Source organism: Oryx dammah, unplaced genomic scaffold, assembly GCF_014754425.2.
Source record: "Oryx dammah isolate SB20612 unplaced genomic scaffold, SCBI_Odam_1.1 HiC_scaffold_11151, whole genome shotgun sequence".
In the NCBI taxonomy this organism is placed as follows: Eukaryota; Metazoa; Chordata; class Mammalia; order Artiodactyla; family Bovidae; genus Oryx; species Oryx dammah.
This window is the reverse complement of record NW_024080544.1, coordinates 446620-466102: the sequence shown is the minus strand read 5'-3', so window position 1 is coordinate 466102 and position 19483 is coordinate 446620. Positions and strand designations below refer to the sequence as shown.

The 19483-nt window shown below is 36.9% G+C and overlaps 1 long non-coding RNA gene across 1 annotated transcript; it reads left to right on the top strand.

Annotated features, from left to right (window-relative positions):
• Positions 1 to 572: 572 nt before the first annotated feature.
• Positions 573 to 15563, top strand: LOC120860660. The gene is made up of 3 exons (XR_005720401.1): positions 573 to 586; positions 9442 to 9445; positions 15409 to 15563. It is a non-coding gene; the product is annotated as an uncharacterized LOC120860660 (long non-coding RNA).
• Positions 15564 to 19483: the final 3920 nt, after the last annotated feature.

Genomic DNA, 19483 nt, shown 5'->3' with positions numbered 1-19483 from the left:
ACCTTACCTGTCTCCTGAGAAATCTATATGCAGATCAACTGTTAGAACCAGACATAGGAAAATGGACTAGTTCAAAGTTGGGAACAGAGTACGACAAGTCTGTATATTTTCATCCTGTTTATTTAACTTATATGCAGAGTATGTCATGCGTAATGTGAGGCTGAATGAATCACAAACTGGAATAAAAGTTGCCAGGACAGATATCAACAACAACCTCATATATGCAGATAATACAGAAATAGCAGAAACCGAAGAGAAACTAAAGAGCCTGTTGATGAGGGTGAATGCTGCTGCTGCTGCTAAGTCACGTCAGTTGTGTCCAACTCTGTGTGACCCCATAGATGACAGCCCACCAGGCTCCCTCGTCCCTGGGATTCTCCAGGCAAGAACACTGGAGTGGGTTGCCATTTCCTTCTCCAGTGCATGAAAGTGAAAGGCGAAAGTGAAGTCGCTCAGTCACTCTTAGCGCCCCCATGGACTGCAGCCCACCAGGCTCCTCCATCCATGGGATTTTCCAGGCAAGAGTACTGAAGTGGGTTGCCATTGCCTTTCTCATGAAGGTGAATGAGAAGAGTGAAAAAGCTGGGTTAAAACTCTGCATTCAAAAAACTAAGATCATAGTGTCTGGTCCCATCTCTGCATGGCAATTAGAAAGAAAAAAAACAGAAACAGTGACAGACATTATTTTCTCAGGTTCCAGAATCACTGTGGATGGTGACTGCAGCCATGACATTAAAAGATGGTTGCTTGTTGGAAGGAAAGCTATGACAAATCAAGACAGCATATTAAAAAGCAGAGACCTCACTTTGCTGACAAAGGTCTGTATAGTCAAAGCTATGGTTTTTCCAGTAGTCACATACATATTGAGAAATGGACCATAAAGAAGGCTGAGTGCCAAAGAATTGATGCTTTTGAATTGCAGTGTTGGGGAAGTCTCTTGGAGTACCTTGGACAGCAAGGAGATAAAACCAGTCAATCCTAAAGAAAATCAATCCTGAATATTCATTGAACAGACTGTTGCTGAAGTTGAAACTCCAGTACTTGGCCACCTGATGCAAAGAGCTGACTCACTGGAAAAACCCTGCTGCTGGGAAAGATTGAGAGCAGAAGGAGAAGGAGGCAACAGAGGATAAGACGGTTGGATGGCATTCACCAACTCAATGAACATGAGTTTGAGCAAACTCTGGGGGATAGTTAAGGACAGGGAAGCCTGGTGTGCTGCAGTCCATGAGGTTGCAAAAAAACAGACACAACCTTGCGACTGAACAACAGCAAGAAGACAGATTACTAAAAGAAAAACAAATTTAATTATGTACATACAGGGTCACTTAAGAATATGAAAACTTCTAGGAGTCAGACAATTGCAACTTAAATGCCACCCAGAGCTAAGGAGAAAGGCATAGGGGTGTGGGACAAAGGGGAAAAAGGAAGATGATTTAATAGAATGTGGGAAAAGCCAGTGTTTGATAAGCAGATGTTTGCCATGCCATGCAAAGACAGTCAAACAGAGACAGGAGTGTGAACAGGTAGGTCTTACTAAACTCCCCAATCTGCTACACACATTGTTCATATTCTTTGCCGTTATCTCGGGTGATTGTTCCCTTCCCAGAAAAGACACTCATTTCTAAATTATTTTAGGCAGTTAAGGGGGAGGTTAAAAAGGAAAGGAATTCTCAAGTGGCACAGTGGTAAAGAATCCACCTGCCAGTGCAGGAGATGCAAGTGATGTGAGTTCGATCCCTGGGTTGGGAAGATCTCCTAGAGAAGGTAATGACAACCTACTCTAGGATACTTGCCTGGAAGATTCCATGGACAGAGGAGCCTGGGGGTCTACAGTCTGCTGCTGCTGCTGCTGCTAAGTCGCTTCAGTTGTGTCCGACTCTGTGTGACCCCAGAGATGGCATCCCACCAGGCTCCTCCGTCCCCGGGATTCTCCAGGCAAGAACACTGGAGTGGGTTTCCATTTCCTTCTCCAATGCATGAAAGTGAAAAGTGAAAGTGAAGTTGCTCAGTCGTGTCCGACTCCTAGCGACCCCATGGACTGCAGCCTACCAGGCTCCTCCGTCCATGGGATTTGGACTACAGTCTATGGGGTCCCACAGAGTCAGATACAACTTAGCAACAGAATTGAACACAAAAAAAAGAAAAACTTACTGAGACGTCTATCTTTTTAAAACCAATCAGCCTAAAGTAATCCTTATGCCAAAGTGACGCATTTTGGACTGGCAAAAATCTGACACCATGCATCATATTAAGTAAAACAGTTTTGTAAATTTGCACTTTTACAAAGTGACATAGCACAAACCTGCATCTAAACCTTCTGACTCTAATTTTGTAGATTTTCAATGGTACTATCCCACCACAGTGACCATGTTGAGAGGATAGAAAACAATTTTAGAGAGCTTTAGAGGTAGTCCAGTATTAATGCTAGGAATCCTCTGAATTACCTTGCCAATCCATTTTGTTTAATTTCAGATACTCTAACAGAGTTGGTTATGATCCAAGCTGTAAATCTGATATGATATTTCTAAATAAATGAGATATGATATGGAATAACTTTAGCTCCTGGAGAACACAGATTGTTCCCAATTCAATTTGTCTTAGTATTTTCAGTGCCTACTGTGGGATCAGACAGGTAATAGCCCCTGAATAAAGGGTTATTATATGAATACATTGCACTTTTTTTTTGGAAGCAGCTAATCAAATGTAGCATAATTTATTTGAAATAAATTAGATCAAGAAACCAATCAATGCAAATAACAGTAAGAGAATGGTCAGGGCACATAAGCAGTTATTCCCCTCTACTCCTCTGATAATATATCGTGGATGCTTTTACTTATAAGTTCTTTTCTGTCAGCGTTGGCCCAGGGAATAAGGTTTTACAGAAGGTTTTAGCAATGCCATCATAAACTTAAAAGTTGCCAGAGGAAAGCCCTGAGGTGCTAGCATCCCATCCATCTTCATTATTAATGGATCCTCCATATAAACCAGCTTTAATACAAAGAGGTGTTACTGAAAGCTTTCATATGATTTCTGGTTTGCTCACTAATGATTATTTTTTATACCTCTGTTTCATAATGATCTGCCTGGAAAATCTGTTGCAAGTGAATAGCTGGAATTATAATTCTCCTAAAGAAGTGTTTTCCACACATAGTTAATGAGTTTGTGTTTTCTCAGCTCAACCTTCACATGCCTCCATTCCTGCCCAATTCATTTGGTCATGGATATGAATCACAATCGCAGGACAGGGGATATTTTATTTTAATGTTTAATAAGTTTACAGCTCTTCAAATTGATTCTTGCAATGTGAGTTTTGGTAGTTATTACACTTCAGTGCCATAAGCATATCAGAAAAGGCTGAGGAAGGAAGGCATCCACTGATACCAAGGATGACATGACAAATATTCATACAAAAAGACAAACTGTCCTTTTGGCAACTTTTAAAAAGATTAATAGTTATAATGAATGGTCACCCTATCTGTGTACATTGATTCAGACCTGGCTGAGCTCAGCAAACACTGCTCACAGGCCAAGGCCAACTCTGCACATTGGTAAATGCCTCTGTGACATCACCACAAGGAGTTGATTCTCTTTCCACTGACAGAAATGAGGTAGCAATTAGAAGTGACTGACAAGGTGCTTTTCATCTTTGACGAGGAAGTATTTTTTGTGTCAAAATATCTCACCAGAGGAGTAATTTTCTCAGTGTGCATTTCTTGTCCTGACATATTTTGCATAATAATAGAAATGGGGAAATTGTTTCTGAATGTTTCTTAGTGACAAATAGCCGATACACTGCCTTTGCAGATAACAAGTGTCTGAATGCTGTCATATTGTGATATTGACAGATAGGACCCATAGTAAGCTGTGGATATTTATACTGGAAAAATAATTTGTTTTGATAGAATGAAATCAAAGATATTAAAATGCTTTTTATGGCATTATGCCTGTAAAGGTTTAAAATATCTGACAAGATTTAATCATCCAACTCTAAAATACATTTGAAGGATTTAATCACCTGAAATTTTCAGCACAATGAAGAAACAAAGTACTATAAAACCTTTGCTGTTTTATAGAACCTACCTTGTCACTCAACATACAGGCTGCTGTCAGTTTATACCACTTTCAAACAATTCATTGTTATGCTGGAAAACGGTCTGCATTAACTGTACTAAACTAGAAAACTTAAAACCAGTATTATTCATGAAAATTAAATGGTTTGAAACATTAAAAAAAAAAGAAAGAAGCATTAATTTTAAAAAAATTTGTAGGGGAAAAAAAGTTTTTCCTCTAGGTTCTTTAGTGGACCTAATAATTAAATCAGTATATGAAAGATTAACAAGGGAAAATTGAAAGTTGTTGAAAACAAATTTATGGTTACCAACTGGGACAGGTAAAGGGGGGGATAAAATGGGAGATTGGAGTTGACATATACACTTTACTATATATGCTGTTTAGTAACTAAGTTGTGTCTGACTCTTTTATGACCCCATGGACTATAGCCTACCATACTCCTCTGTCCATGGGATTCCCCAGTCAAGAATACTGGAGTGGGTTGTCATTTCCTTCTCCAGAGGATCTTCTTGACCTGGGGCTTGAACCCATGTCTCCTATATTGGCAGGCAGATTCTTTACCACTGAACCACACTGAAACCATCATATTCATCTCTGTTGAAGCAAAGGTGGAATGATTGCATAAAGATGGCACTGAGTGGGCTAGCAGAAAAGTTGTTGTTTAGTTGCTAAGTCACATCTGATCCTTTTGCGACTCTATGGACTGTAGCCTGCCAGGCTCCTCTGCCTGTGGAATTTGCTTGGCAAGAATACTGGAATGGGTTGTCTTTTCCTTCTACAGGGGATGTTTCCGACATAGGGACTGAACCCGCATCTCCTTCATTGGCAGTCAGATTCTTTACCATTAAGCCACCAGAAGAAAAGTACTAGAGGACCTTACCGAGGAGGTTGATCAATGGGATATGTTAAGCACATTGAGTTACTTCTGAGTTTGCAGAGTTTTTTCTCAGTGATTAGCTCGGTCACTCTGTTTCCTAATTGGTACCCATCAAACTTAGGCTCCTACCCTCCCACAGAGACTAGGAAATAAGATGCTGTCTTCCTTGATGAATACATTTCAAAGAGATGATTCCTGGTCCTTGACAAAAGACATACTGTGGGTAATAAAGCTGACAAGAGGTTAGGAGAGGATTTACATACATTTCAAATAGGCAGAGGAGTAATTTATAATCACAAGTTTTCTAAAGTAAGTATTACAAGAAAAGGAACATCAGGAGCCTATAATGGGAAAGAACTCAGTGTAATTAATAATAGATAACTAATAAAAATCTACTGCATAGCACAAGTAATTCTGTTCAATAATCTATAATGACCCCTATGGGAGAATAATCTAAAAAAGAATGGGAATATGTATATTATATGTATAATCAATGCACTTTGCATTGCAGGGGAAAATTACATAGCACTGTAAATCAATTATACTCCAATAAAATTAATTTTAAAAATTAATGGCATGTTTACATGGACAGACCCAGAAAAACTAAAAATGCGGGAAACCTTCACCTCAAAAAAGATGCTGGGAGTGACGATTCAGTTATGAGAGGTTACCAGGGAAAGTACAATAAACAAGGGTAAGGTTGTTATGCACATCTAAGTCGTCTTCTTCATTGAAAATAGTATTGAGAAATTTAGAGTCATAACCCTCTTCCTTGTAAGAAAGAGAGACATCCTTACATATAGATTTTTCTTATTCATATAAATATGTCTTACAAAAGTCTTATGTCTACTTGACTTTCAGAGCTTCTCTGTTTGTAGTTTCTTAAAAATGAACCAGCCTAAAATGGTGCTTATACTAAAGAGACACATTTTGGGGTGGCAAACTCTGCTGCTTTATTATAGTTTTACCTAGCATTATAGTCTCTGCATATGAAAATCAGAGTTTGATCCTGAACTTGGAATTGATACTATCAAAGAACATAATGTTTTCTTCCATTATTTCTTTCCAGTGTAGCAGGAGCATTTTATGGAATGTAAATTAGCATTACAGGTGATCAAATATAATAGCAAGTGGAAAGAAAGACAGTGCTTATCTGAAAATATGAATCTGATTACACATTGCTGTTTGTGTAACACAGGTGTACCATTATGAAAAATGTAGTAAGATCAGCAATTTCTAAAGAAGTAGTTAAGATCATCCCACTAAGAAATTTTCAAAGTGTACTCTGTCAAAAAGAGAGGGAAAAGGAAGAGAAGGAGAATACTTACTATTGGAATTTAAAGAAGACATTGAATAAGTTAAGATCATGAACACCCACCTATGAACATCTTTAGCTGTAACCCATTTTAGGCGGCTAGAGGGAAAATGATTTCAGTCTGTTGTCATAACTCTGAGATAAAAAGTAATTGGCTTGGCACTATGTTACTGTCCTGATTCCTGAAATTCAATTTTCTGAATATCTTGTTAAATTGAAACTGATGATATTTTCTGACACCAGTTTGCAGTAGACATTTGGACTTATTTTTCAAGACCTTATGATTCTCAATTCAAAATAAATAAATAAATATAGATATCAATATATAAAAAAAGATCTTATGATTCAAGGAATTTTGATGTGATCACAATTCTTGAAAAAACTGGGATCACAGTGCTAATGTGTGTCCAAATCAACTGCCTAGGAAACTAAATAGCTTTGTATTTTTTTCCCCCATTTTACTGTTCCCACATTCCCCATTCCAGTTAATTCAAAATAATTGTAAAAAATTAGTGTTTATTGGGTCACTCAAGAATCCCTTGAGTATTCAGAACTCTCAGCCTAAAGAAAAAATAGCTACATATAAGTTTGAAATGCCCACAGTTATTTTCAACTTAAAATTCGTTTTGAGAATTTTGGTTTTATCTTCCGATACTATAACAATCAATTTCATAATACAAGATCATACAGTGACAATGATGTGTATTATTTAATTACTAATAAGCCAGTACTTGTAATATGTCACATAAGGTTTGAGAACTTTACATGTATAATTCTCATACTAGTGCTGAGTACATTACACATGTAATCCCCATTTTATCAATCAGAATATATGTACTTCAAGTGCCAAATAACTTGTTCTAGTTCCCGTGGTTATGAAATTCCTCACATGGGGTTTGAATTGTCACAGCAGAAATTGTACTGGACAAAGTTACACAGCAAAAGCAAGCTTTCAAGGTTATTGCAGTAAAGGAGAACTGAACTCATCTCTGTTGAAGCAAAGATGGTACTGAGTGAACCAGCAGAAAAATTATTGTTGTTTAGTAGTGACTATGTAATTCATGTCTGACTTTTCTGCACCCCTATAGACTGTAGCCTGCCAGAATCTTCTGCCCATGGTATTTACCTGGCAAGAATACTGGAATGGTTGCCATTTCCTTCTCCAGGGGATCTTCCCAACACAGGGACTGAACCCATATCTCCTGCATTGTCAGGCAGATTGTTTACCACTGAGCCACTAGCAGAAAAATACTAGAGGACCTTACCGAGGAGGTTGATCAATGGGATATGTTAAGCACATTGAGTTACTTCTGAGTTTGCAGAGTTTTTTCTCAGTGATTAGCTAGGTCACTCTGTTTCCTAATTGGTACCCATCAAACTTAGGCTCCTACCCTCCCACAGAGACTAGGAAATAAGATGCTATCTTCCTTGATGAATACATTTCAAAGAGATGATTCCTGGTCCTTGACAAAAGGCATACTGTGGGTAATAAAGCTAACAAGAGGTTGTGAGAAGATTTATATACATTTCAAATAGGCAGAGGAATAATTTATAATCACAAGTTTTCTAAAGTAAATATTATAAGAAAAGGAATGTCAGGAACCTATAATGGTAAAAAAAAAATCTGTGTAATTTAGTTAAGCTGAGGGGAATGCTAAAGTTATCTTGGAAAATGTCCATGTCTGTTAGACACATATGCAAGAGCTCCTAATCCTGATTTTATACTGAATTTTATTTATACTGGTTTCTGATTAGCAATTAGGAATATTAGCTGTTCACAGAATGGCAATTTAATTTGCTGATGATATGTTCCCTCAAATTGTGATATAATTATGTTATTTTCCGTTAATATTTATTTGCTGGATATGCTCTAAGTTTAAAATATCTTCAAGACATTTTGGTAAAGTTTTGACTATCTCAAAGTACAATTGAGAAATTTGCCTCTATAAACACATCTAGGTAATGGTAAAGAAGAAATAAAGTTAAAATTTCCCAAAATATGATACCCATGCTCTTTTTCCATTATCTAGAATATATGGGGATTTATTATTTTACTTAATAAGTAAATATTTACATATTCATTCAACAAATAACTTTCATTTAACAATAATTTAAACAGAAATATGGCCTAGTACCTGTATCTAGAACTTAGCATGGTGCCTAGAACTATGTGAGGTGCTAGATATATATCTGTGAGCAAGAGAATTAAGATTTCTTCCTGTTGGAACTTAGAGTCAAAGCAGATACTTTATAGATACTTTTATAAATAAATAGTTATCATGAGATGTGCTGTGAAAGAAAAAGAAAACAGTGCGATGAGTACATATATGATAACATACTTCTCAACCATAGACAAATTACATTTCCCCAAGAATGCTACTGGGTCCTGAATCTACCAGGTGAAGGGAAAATCTGAGAGCATTTGCAAAGATCTTGAGCTATTTGCTCAAACAAATAAAGGCATTTAATACTGACAACAAAATAAAACATTTTTATTTTAGATTATTTGGAGGAATAGAAAGTTGTAGCAAAATTTCAAACAAACAGACAAATAATCAGTCAAGAAACCTAAATCAAGTTTTGAAAGAGTTAGTTGCTCAGTCATGTCTGACTCTTTGCGACGCCATGGACTGTATAGCCCACCAGGCTCCTCTGTCCAAGGGATTCTCTAGGCAAGAATACTAGAGTGGGTTATCATTCCCTTCTCCAGGGGATCTTCCTGACACAGGGATCGAACCAGGGTCTTTGGACAGAGGAGCGTGACAGGCTACCATCCATGGAGTTGCAAAGAGTTGGACAGGACTGAGCAACTAATTAAGTTTTAGCTTTCCTTCCCAAAAAAAGAAAAAAAAAAAGATTGGGAACCAAGTTCATGTACACAATAATCTTTAGATTATCTCTCACAAATATCATCATTGCACAGTTTGGAGCTTTTGCTTTGTTTTCAGTCTACTTTAGGTTTGATGGAATGACATTTAATTATCAGTTTTTAGGTAACCAAGAAAAGTGTTGTCATTGAATTTCAGTTGTGACTAAGCACAGTATTAACAAAACCAAGTAGAACCCTAGAGAGCACTCCTGGGTACAGAAGCCTTTCCTGTTGCTTGTTTGAAGAAATAATGTTTCAAGACCTTCTCTGAGTTCCAAAGGGCAGATTCAAATAGTTACTGAATAGAAGAGTGAAAGAATGCAGAAACAAAGGAAAGACAATCAATAAACAATAGTGCAATATGGGACAGGGACCTGGCCCCTCCTCAAGAGATATGTATATAACAATCATTGAGTTATTCCACAGGAACTCAGGGTCACACTCAGGTAGAGGATAACTTAAGGTTGCTACTGCTGCTACTACTGTCGCTTCAGTCGTGTCCAACTCTGTGTGACCCCTTAGATAGCAGCCCACCAGGCTCCCCCATCCCTGGCAAGATTCTCCAGGCAAGAACACTGCAGTGGGTTGCCATTGCCTTCTCCAATGTGTGAAAGTGAAAAGTGAAAGTGAAGTCACTCAGCCGTGTCCGACTCTTCGAGACCCCATGGACTGCCGCCTACCAGGTTCCTCTGTCCATGGGATTTTCCAGGCAAGAGTACTGGCTGAGAACAAAGAAAACCCAGACTAGTTGGAATCCGATGGCTGTTGACTGAGATTCCTGGATCACTACCCTGTTACCTCACCATCAACCAATCAGAGGAAAGTTACAATCACCACCACCCCCCCACCACCACCACCACCAAATTTTGCCTGTAAAGCCACCCAGGAGTTTGGGTCTTTTGAGCATGAGCCATCTGTTCTCCTTGCTTGGCTCTGCAATAAACCTTTGTCTGTTCCAAACTCTGATGTTTCAGTTTGTTTCACTGGGCACATGAACTTGGGTTTGATAACATTATTGAAATTATTCACATACCTTATTTTCCATGCTTGACTTTGAAGAAATGTCAGCTACTTCTAAAATGCCAACCTACCATCAAAAGATGAAATGTTGCTGCTATTGAGAAATTCAAGTGTTTCTGCTATATGCTATAATCGAAATTCTGTCATAAGTTATACCATCTTTGAAGTTATGTTTCTTTGTGTAAATATAAGTCACATTTATTAATGGTCACATTTAATGCATATTCCTTGACTGGGAGAATTGGCATTAAAGTACAGAAATGGGATAGGTGGCCTCTAGAATCAAGCATGGATGAAAACAAGTGACATTGTCACTGCTCTGTGTTGCAATCGGTACATTATAATTGCTTAAATTTGATCAGGGCTAGATTCTTGTGGTAAAACTGAAATGATTTGCTAAACTTTTGAAAAGACTGGAATATTATGAATTAAATATTTGTAAAGAATAACAAAGACTAATGCCTGTGGGTGTTTGTTCCCTTACCCCTTCTCCTATGGTTTTGGGAGAACTGGCCTGGAGGCACTAGTGGCTGATTTCCAGCAGCTGTCACAAAGGCAAGGAGCCACCTCTTGTCAGGATACGCTAGCTCCATTCACAGTAATTGGCTCTGCAGGGCTCTGTTGAAAGGAGGCAGCCTGACTTCTTAGGTTTCTATTTTTGCTCATTTGTTTGTTTGTTTTGAGAAAGTGTATGTTTTCTATACTGCATAAAAATCCTTACCTCACAAATAAATATTTATTTACATATGTAAGCAAAAACTGGTGGATGAGTTATGGGGAATATTTTTAAATATAGAGTGTGTCACTCTACTCAAATTATATTCATTTTATAAAACTACTATTCATATAAAACCTATAAATATTAAAAATTATATATAGCATAATTATATAAAATGCTTTAAAATATATGCTTTATATATATTTATATAGTTTCCCTGAAATTTTATATGTATATACACATCTATACTTAACTAGTTGCAACAAATATATATTGAGCTATTACTCAAAGTAAGTCAGATATGCAGGCTGGAGAATTATACAAATAAGATGTTACCGTTCAGAGTTTTTATATGATTTCAGTAATATTAAGATGAGGATTAGATAGACTATTTTCTTAGAGGAAAATTTAAATTAATTGATGGAGTCTTACCTTTATTTTGATATCCAGTATTAAAGGAGAAAAGAGAGCCAAGCTTATTCTGGGTACAGGGATAAGGCTTTAGGTATCAGATTGTTCCCAAATTTTATTTTCAGTTTGAGATCTCTTTGTTCTGTTACATGCTATTTTTAGTTATCCTTAATAATGCTTTAATTTATATATTTTAATATAAAAACTCTCATCAATAAAAAAATCACAAAAGTTGAAGTATAATTTCTGTGGCCTTAGCTATTATACTGTCCTTTTTCTTTTAGACAGCTAAGTATGAAAAGCCCCCTATGCATTTTTCACTGTGCATGTTTCTGTGTACATGTTTAGCTGTGAAGTGCCAAACCCAGTGAGAAAGAATGAGACTTCACAGGAAGTTACTGACAGCATATGAAACTGAATACTCCTAAAACCGAGTTCTACTGCTAAGTTTATGATTAACATTTTCATCCAAAACTTTCTTTTCTTATTCTACTCCTGTCTACTTCATGATTGAGGTGTGTCAAGGAAAAGGGGAGAGCGAAATTGAGCATCACCCTCTGGGGCTCTCTTGGGTACAGAAGTTCCTCTTTGTGTCCTGTTTCTTGTTTGCAGAAACAGGCTTTAGTCTTCTGGGCCTTCACTGAGTCCAAGGAGCGAAGTCAAGTAATCACCAGTTAGGGAAGTGAGAAAACACAGAACAAAGGAAAAGCAGTCAGGATACCTTAGTTCAGTGATAAAGCAAGAGTCCTAATTCCTCCTCTAGGGACATATATAACAATCTGACACATGTTTGAGTTGCTCTAGGGAGGGTGGTGACTACCTGCTGACCACAAGCACATAATAAACCCCCATACTGGTTGGAACCAGAACATTGATTAAATTCCCAAAACATCACTTGTTACAACATCATCAACCAGTCAGAAGAATGTCTGCAAGCTGCAATGCTCACATCAAATGTTGCCTCTCAGAATCCTTTCACTGAAAGCTATCAAAGAGTTTGGGTCCTTTGAGCATGAGTTGCCCATTCCCCTTGCTTGTTGTTGTTGTTTAGACACTAAGCAATGTCCACCTCTTGCAGTCCCATGGTCTGTAGCCCACCACATTCCTCTGTCAAAGGGATTTGTCAGACAACAATCCTGGAGTGAGTTGCCATTTCCTTCTCCAGGGGTTCTTCCCAACCCAAGGATCAAACCCTCATCTGCTGCATTGCAGCTGGTTTCTTTACCAGTAAGCCACCTGGGGATGCCCTGCAAATAAACACTGTACTTCTCTTCACTACAGCCTACTGTTAGTAAACTGGCTTTGCTGCATAGCAGATTTGTGGTGGACCCAAGTTCATCTTGGTAATACATACAAGGAGAAAAAGAACCAATATAGAATAACCTTAAAAAATACATATCAACTACTAATATGGAAAAAAGCCAAAAGAAGCTCTGCTTTACATGCTTATGATAAATGCATTTTACAATGGAGCAACTCTCATCATTGCCCATACACTTATACTTGCTATTAATGAAAACATAATCAATTATGTTTTAGCTTTGATCTTACATTTATATAAATTGCACATTTACCATTCGTTGGCCCTTTAAAAATAGCCCAGTTGTCCTATTTTGATAGCCCTTAGGTCATCATTATATTATCAAAACATATGTATTTAGAGAAACAAATGTCTGTGTTACCATATAAGATGTAGTGCAAAGTGAATGAAACTAATAATTTTTAATATGACTCATATGTCACTGAATAACAGAATAAAAAACTAATAAACAAAAATATAAAGACATTTAAAAAATCTGAAGGAAGGCAGTATATATGCCATGCGCCTGGTGTGATAGAGGACCTTTTAGTGAGGGGAAAGCAGGGGTAGTTTCATATCTTGATGGAGACTCCTCAGTGATTGCCAGAAAACTTGCAATTTTTAGATCCATTTGGGAAAAAAAAAAATTAGCTAGAAATCAAGATTTAATTAAACTATAGGATATTTTTCAAGTACTCTTTTCCCTATATAGCTTGGGATGATGCTCTGACTTAAACGTCTAGTTCATATTGTATACATGTTATGCCTAGGTTTACCTACAAAATCCTCTATTAAACAGTTTGACATCTAAGATTATGTTGGAGGGGTGGCAAATTTTCCTCTACCCTTCTAGGTTCTTCTGGTTGGTCTATGAATTAAATTGGCATGAGACAGATTAATAGGAGATAATGAAAAAAAAATAAAAAAGGTTCAAGAACATGTACACATGGCAGAAACCAAGGAAAACTGAAAAACTTGCCAAAATGACTAAAACCTTCATCTTAAATAGCATCCTCAGCTAAACACAAAAGAGAATATTGAGCCTGAGGAATACTCATTTATGGCAGGTTACCAGAAAGAGCACAATAAATAAGGGTAAGATTGTTATGCAGATTTAAGTTTTTTCCATTGATAAACTTAAAGATATTTGATCATCCTTCTCATCCTGATACCAAAGAGGAAGACACCCTTAGAAATGGAGATTTCTTTAACAAATGTAAATGTTTCTTACAAAAGGGAAACTCTTACTTGGTTTTCTGAACACTTCCATGGTGTGTGGTTTCTCAGAAAACAACTGATTTAAAACAATATGCCAAAGAGATACATGGTAGAGTGGCAAATACTGCTCCCCTATAATTACAAAACCCAACATCACAAATTCATGAAGTATTTTTTTATCAGTCACTTTTGAAACATTCCGTCTAAACAGGGTCATATATATGTTTTAATTTAGATGTTTAGAAAATATATATTAACAAACATCTAAACTGTAATTAGACTCTGATGCTGGGAGGGACTGGGGGCAGGAGGAGAAGGGGATGACAGAGGATGAGATGGCTAGATGGCATCACCGATTGGATGGACGTGAGTTTGAGTGAACTCCGGGAGTTGGTGATGAACAGGGAGGCCTGGCGTGCTGCAGTTTATGGGGTCACAAAGAATTGGACAAGACTGAGTCACTGAACTCAACTGAACTGAAACTCTAATTAGCCATTTTTGAATAAATATCTTTTAGGAATTCAGAATGCATATGAAAAGAAGAAAATAGCATAAAATAATTAGAGAAGTATGTAATATAAGAAATAAGAAAATAATATTTGGAAAATTATTCAATATCTTTCAGTAGTTTGTTCCTATCTCTAATGTAGTGCTTACCATACTATGATGTATCTGTCAAGGGAGTGTGTAATTTCCTCGGTTCTGTCTTGTCACAACAAAAATTTGAAGCGATGGACCTGTGTTACAGCTCTCAGATGAATCAGTGTTACAGCTCCATGTTACCGCCCAGTTTTATTTAGAAAATAAAGGAAAATACATATAAAAGAGGAGCCAAAAGGCCTGGTGAGGGGGGTCTCCCTCACACGCATGCTCTCTCTCTCTCTTCTCTTTGTGTCTTTTGTGTTGTCATGCCCTCATGCCTCAAGGATGTATTTTCCTATTTTGGGGGGCAAGAGCCCACTGTGTCCACATTTGCCTGACAAAAACATAAAGCAACTCTAAGGTTCAGTTTGGCCCAAGTGTACAGAGGCCAAGCTTTTGGCATCATATTTGACAAAAAAGCAATTATATATACATAAGGTGTACAACTTGATGTCTTTTTTCCCCTAGACACCAAGACTCATTTTATTTATTATTATTATTGATATAATTGATCTTTATAAATATAGTTAGTTGACTTACAGTGTCTCAGGTGCACAGCAAGGTGATTCAGTTATACATATACACATATATTATTTTGAAATTATTTTCCCTTATTGATTATTATAAGGTATTGGCTATAGTTCCCTGTACTACAGTAAATCGTTGTTGCTTGTTGAATATCTATTTTTTAAAATTAGAAATCTGGCATTCTATGTTACCTAAGTAAAAAAAAAAAATGGAATCAAAATGTCAATTTTTATTTAGGCAAAAATTCATAAGTTTTGTAAACTATGTATATATAGATATTATATGTTTATGTATACAGAAGCTTTCCTACTGTGCTTGATAAAGGCTTGGGAAAGAACCTTAATTAAAAAAAATGAAGAGAGTGAAGAAATTTGAAAACATAAACTAGATGAAATAGGAGCCCTGAATGTAAAATAGAAAATGTGAAACTAGATAGAAGTAAAAGATCTTCATATAGTCCAGTTCTTTTTAAACATGGTTGCTCATTAGAAACCTATCTGGAGCTTTGGAGGGAAAAAGGGAATATGTGGCATTTGTATTTTTCAAAAAATTCCAAGATAATTCTGATATGCATCTGGATTTTAACAGGGCATTACAGGTTTTTCTATTAAATGGTAGCTTTGGTGATACAGATTTCTATAATTTTTCTGTTAACCAATCAAGATACAATGATATTAAGTAAGTAAGAGTTACATAATCACAATAGTAAAAGATGTTCATCAGTTTCACAATCAATAGCCAAACAAAAAGTAAAAGATAATTAGTTGTTTTTCTGGAGTTTTATCTTGTCCCTTCATCTGGGGCAAAACCTTCTGCTTTTTCATCCTAATTACCTTTCTGCTGGGTGGGTTTTTGTTCTAGCCACTGTGGGATTGTGGTTCTTCTTGCTGCTTCTCTCTGCTCTGTGATAGAGGAGGCAAAGAGGCTTCTTCTGTAAGCTTCTTGATGGGACAGACTTGTGAGAAAAACTGGGTCTTGCTCTGGTGGGCAGGGCCTTGCTCAGTAATGCTTTAATCCAGTTATTTGCTGATGGGTGAAGTTGTTCTTCCCCCTATTGGTTGGCCTGAAATGATCCAGCCCTGGAAGTCTACTGACTCTGTTGTAGGCTAAATGGTGACCTCCAAGAGGGCTTAGACAGTTGATCCTTCCAGGATTGCTACTCCCAGTGCCCCTGTCCTTGTGGTGAGCCCCTGCTGACACTTACTTTCACAGGAGACCCTCCAACACTAGCAAGTAGCTTTGGTTCGGTCTCCTGTGGGGTCACTGCTCCTTTCCTCTTGGTCTTGATGCCTGCACAATTTTGGTTGTGCCCTCCAAAACCAGAGTCTCTGTTTCCCCCAGTCCTGTGGAAGTCCTATTATCGGAAACTTTGCTGGCCTTCTAGGTCAGATTCCTTGGGGATTTCTAGTCCCTTTGTCAGATCCCCAGGCTGGGAAACCTAACATGTGGTTCAGAACCTTTGAAACGGTGAAAGAACTTCTCTGGTATTGCTTTTCTCCAGTTTGTGGCTCACCCACTCAGCAGGTATAGGATTTGATTTTATCCTGACTGCACCCCTCTTACCACCTCAGTGCAGCTTCTTCTTTGTCTTTGGATATGGAGTATCTTTTTTGGTAGGTTCTAGCATCCTCCTTTTGATGCTTGTTCAACAGCTAGTTACAATTTTGGTGCTCTCACAGGAGAAGATGAGTGCACACCTTTCTACTTTGCCATCTTGAACCAGAATTATAACTTGATGTCTTGATAAATGTATACACTTTGAAATGATCACCTCATACAAGCTAGTTAACATATCTGTCACTTCATAAATTAGCTTTTTGTTTGCTAGTTTTTATGGTGGAATACTTAAGATCTACCCTCTTCACAACTTTCAAATGCTATAATACAGTATTGTTAACAGTAGTTACCATAGTGTATGTAAATTTCCAGAACTTATTTATCTTACATAACTGAAACATGACTGATTTTGCACCCTCATTTTAAAATATGGATCTATATATCAAATCTTAATATTTAAAGAGTTGTTTAGTAAAGGAAGATTTGTACTTATCCTCTATGAACCAGGGAACACTTATGTGCTTAATATAATGGATATCAAAATTATTTTTTGAAAGAGTAGCTGGTGGGAGGCAGGAGGGCTCTCCCTGGACCCCAGCTTTCTAAAAACAGAAAAGGGTTGTCTGCAGACTTACGCCACCTCACCATGAAGAAGGAATATAGATGAAGATTTGGCATACAGAAAAGCAGGGGTTAAATGTGTATGAGAAAGTTAAAAATTTTTTTTTCTAAAAAGTTCCTTCTCATAGTAGGCATTAGTATCCCATGGTTTCCTTTGATGACTTGAGGTCTGGCTCTTATATATTTCACTGTAAGGTACATATCAGATTCCTTTATCAGTAAAGGATGACTAGCATCATCAAGTTTTTTCATGTTTGGGAGATAACCAAGCTGATTATATATATATATATATATATATATATACATATTTATATATATTGGCAATGAGGATTAAGACAATGCCACATACATCAAAGAAGAAAAAACAAAAAGTTAAGATTTTAATTAGAGGTTTTCAATCCAGAAAAGACTAATAACGAGGGTATAAAACTGGATGGACTATTGAAAACAGAAATATAAAGAAAAATAATGAAGCATCCTTAGAAAATAAGAGGAGATTGCCTTTAAGAGATGTCTTTAGTACATCATATCTCATGCTTACATCTCATGTTTCCCTATTTTTATTTAATTAAAATTAACTAATATTTTTAATTATTAATTATAAAAAATTACATTAAAATAAAATAATGCATATATATAGTTTTTGTGATTTCATTAACAATTTTGTATTTTTAATGAAATAAAAAATATCAATTTATACTTTCATCACCATTATAATACTTAAAAATTCACAAATACATTCTTTAAAAAACACAGGAAATTTGCCATATATCCCTCTAAAGTATGACAAATATCCTCTAAAGTATGACAAAAATCAATGACAAATGTATTATTTCTTAAATTCAATTTTAAATGTCATACATATAACCCAAAAGTATAAGCAGATAATAATCATGGGACTTATCAGAATATTTCACTGTTATTCAAAGGAAGTTATTTACAATTCACTAACTGGTAAATGATATAACAGCATTTAATACACTCTAAGCTCTAATTTACTGTGGTGTTGGAGAAGACTCTTGAGAATCCCTTGGACTGCAAGGAGATCCAATCAGTCCATTCTGAAGGAGATCAGCCCTGGCATTTCTTTGGAAGGAATGATGCTAAAGCTGAAACTCCAGTACTTTGGCCACCTCATGCGAAGAGTTGACTCATTGGAAAAGACTCTGATGCTGGGAGGCATTGGGGGCAGGAGAAGAAGGGGACGACCGAGGATGAGATGGCTGGATGGCATCACTGACTCGATGGACATGAGTCTGAGTGAACTCCGGGAGTTGGTGATGGACAGGTAGGCCTGGTGTGCTGTGATTCATGGGGTCGCAAAGAGTCGGATATGACTGAGCCACTGAACTGAACTGAACTGAAGCTCTAATTATCTGACTAATGACCAATAGTCAAAAGTCTAATTTCAATGCCGGAAAAAGGTCTGCTATTTTTTAGCACATCTATTTCAAATTTCATGTTTATTTTCGCTCCCAGATAAGTTTAAAAGGAAAAATAACAGCAAGCAGCAACCTATCAATCTGACTAAATTTAAAGCAAAAAACCTTGACATCAAATACATCTGAACTTTGGTACCAACTTTTATTGGCCATGAAGCTCTGAGTGTAGTTATTTAGTCACTAAATCCTGTCTGATTCTTGTGACTCATAGACTGTAGCCCTCCAGAATCGTCTGTCCATGGGATTTCCCAGACAAGAATACCGAGTGGGTTGTCATTTCAAACTCTTCCAGGGGATCTTCCCGACCCAGTGATCAAACCATGTCTCCTTCATTGCAGGCAGTCTCCTGCATTGCAGGTGGATTCTTTACTGGCTTAGCTACAAGGGAAGCTCTATGAAGTTCTGCACAAGTCATTTGATCTCTTGTTTTCAGTTTCCCAGTATATAAAATAGAGGGAGCTAACATAAAATTTGCATGTTTGATTATTGAGATAAAAAGATAGTGAGAGAAGGAGATAAATCATTTGTTATTTCCATAATTGGGTGGTGAATAGTAGTGCCACCAAATATATTAAAAATCATTGGTAGGATGAAAGTCTTGGAAGGAAAGTGTCTGTGGAACTTGCTGGATACTAGCACAAGTGTGTGTTACATTCTCAATTGTGGTTTCCAGGTTACACAGGAAAGAAAAGGAGTAAAAAGGAAACTAGACCTGGAGAAAATGTAAAGCCATGTGACTGAAGAGTAAGAGAAAAAGGAGAAACAGTATATTTTAGTAGGAGGGATGGAATTGTTGACCTGAAGTTATCAGAGAATAGTCTAATTGATAACAAGCCTGGGACTATACCCAAGATAATTTATTGAGAAGTGAAGATTACTGAAAATGAGGTT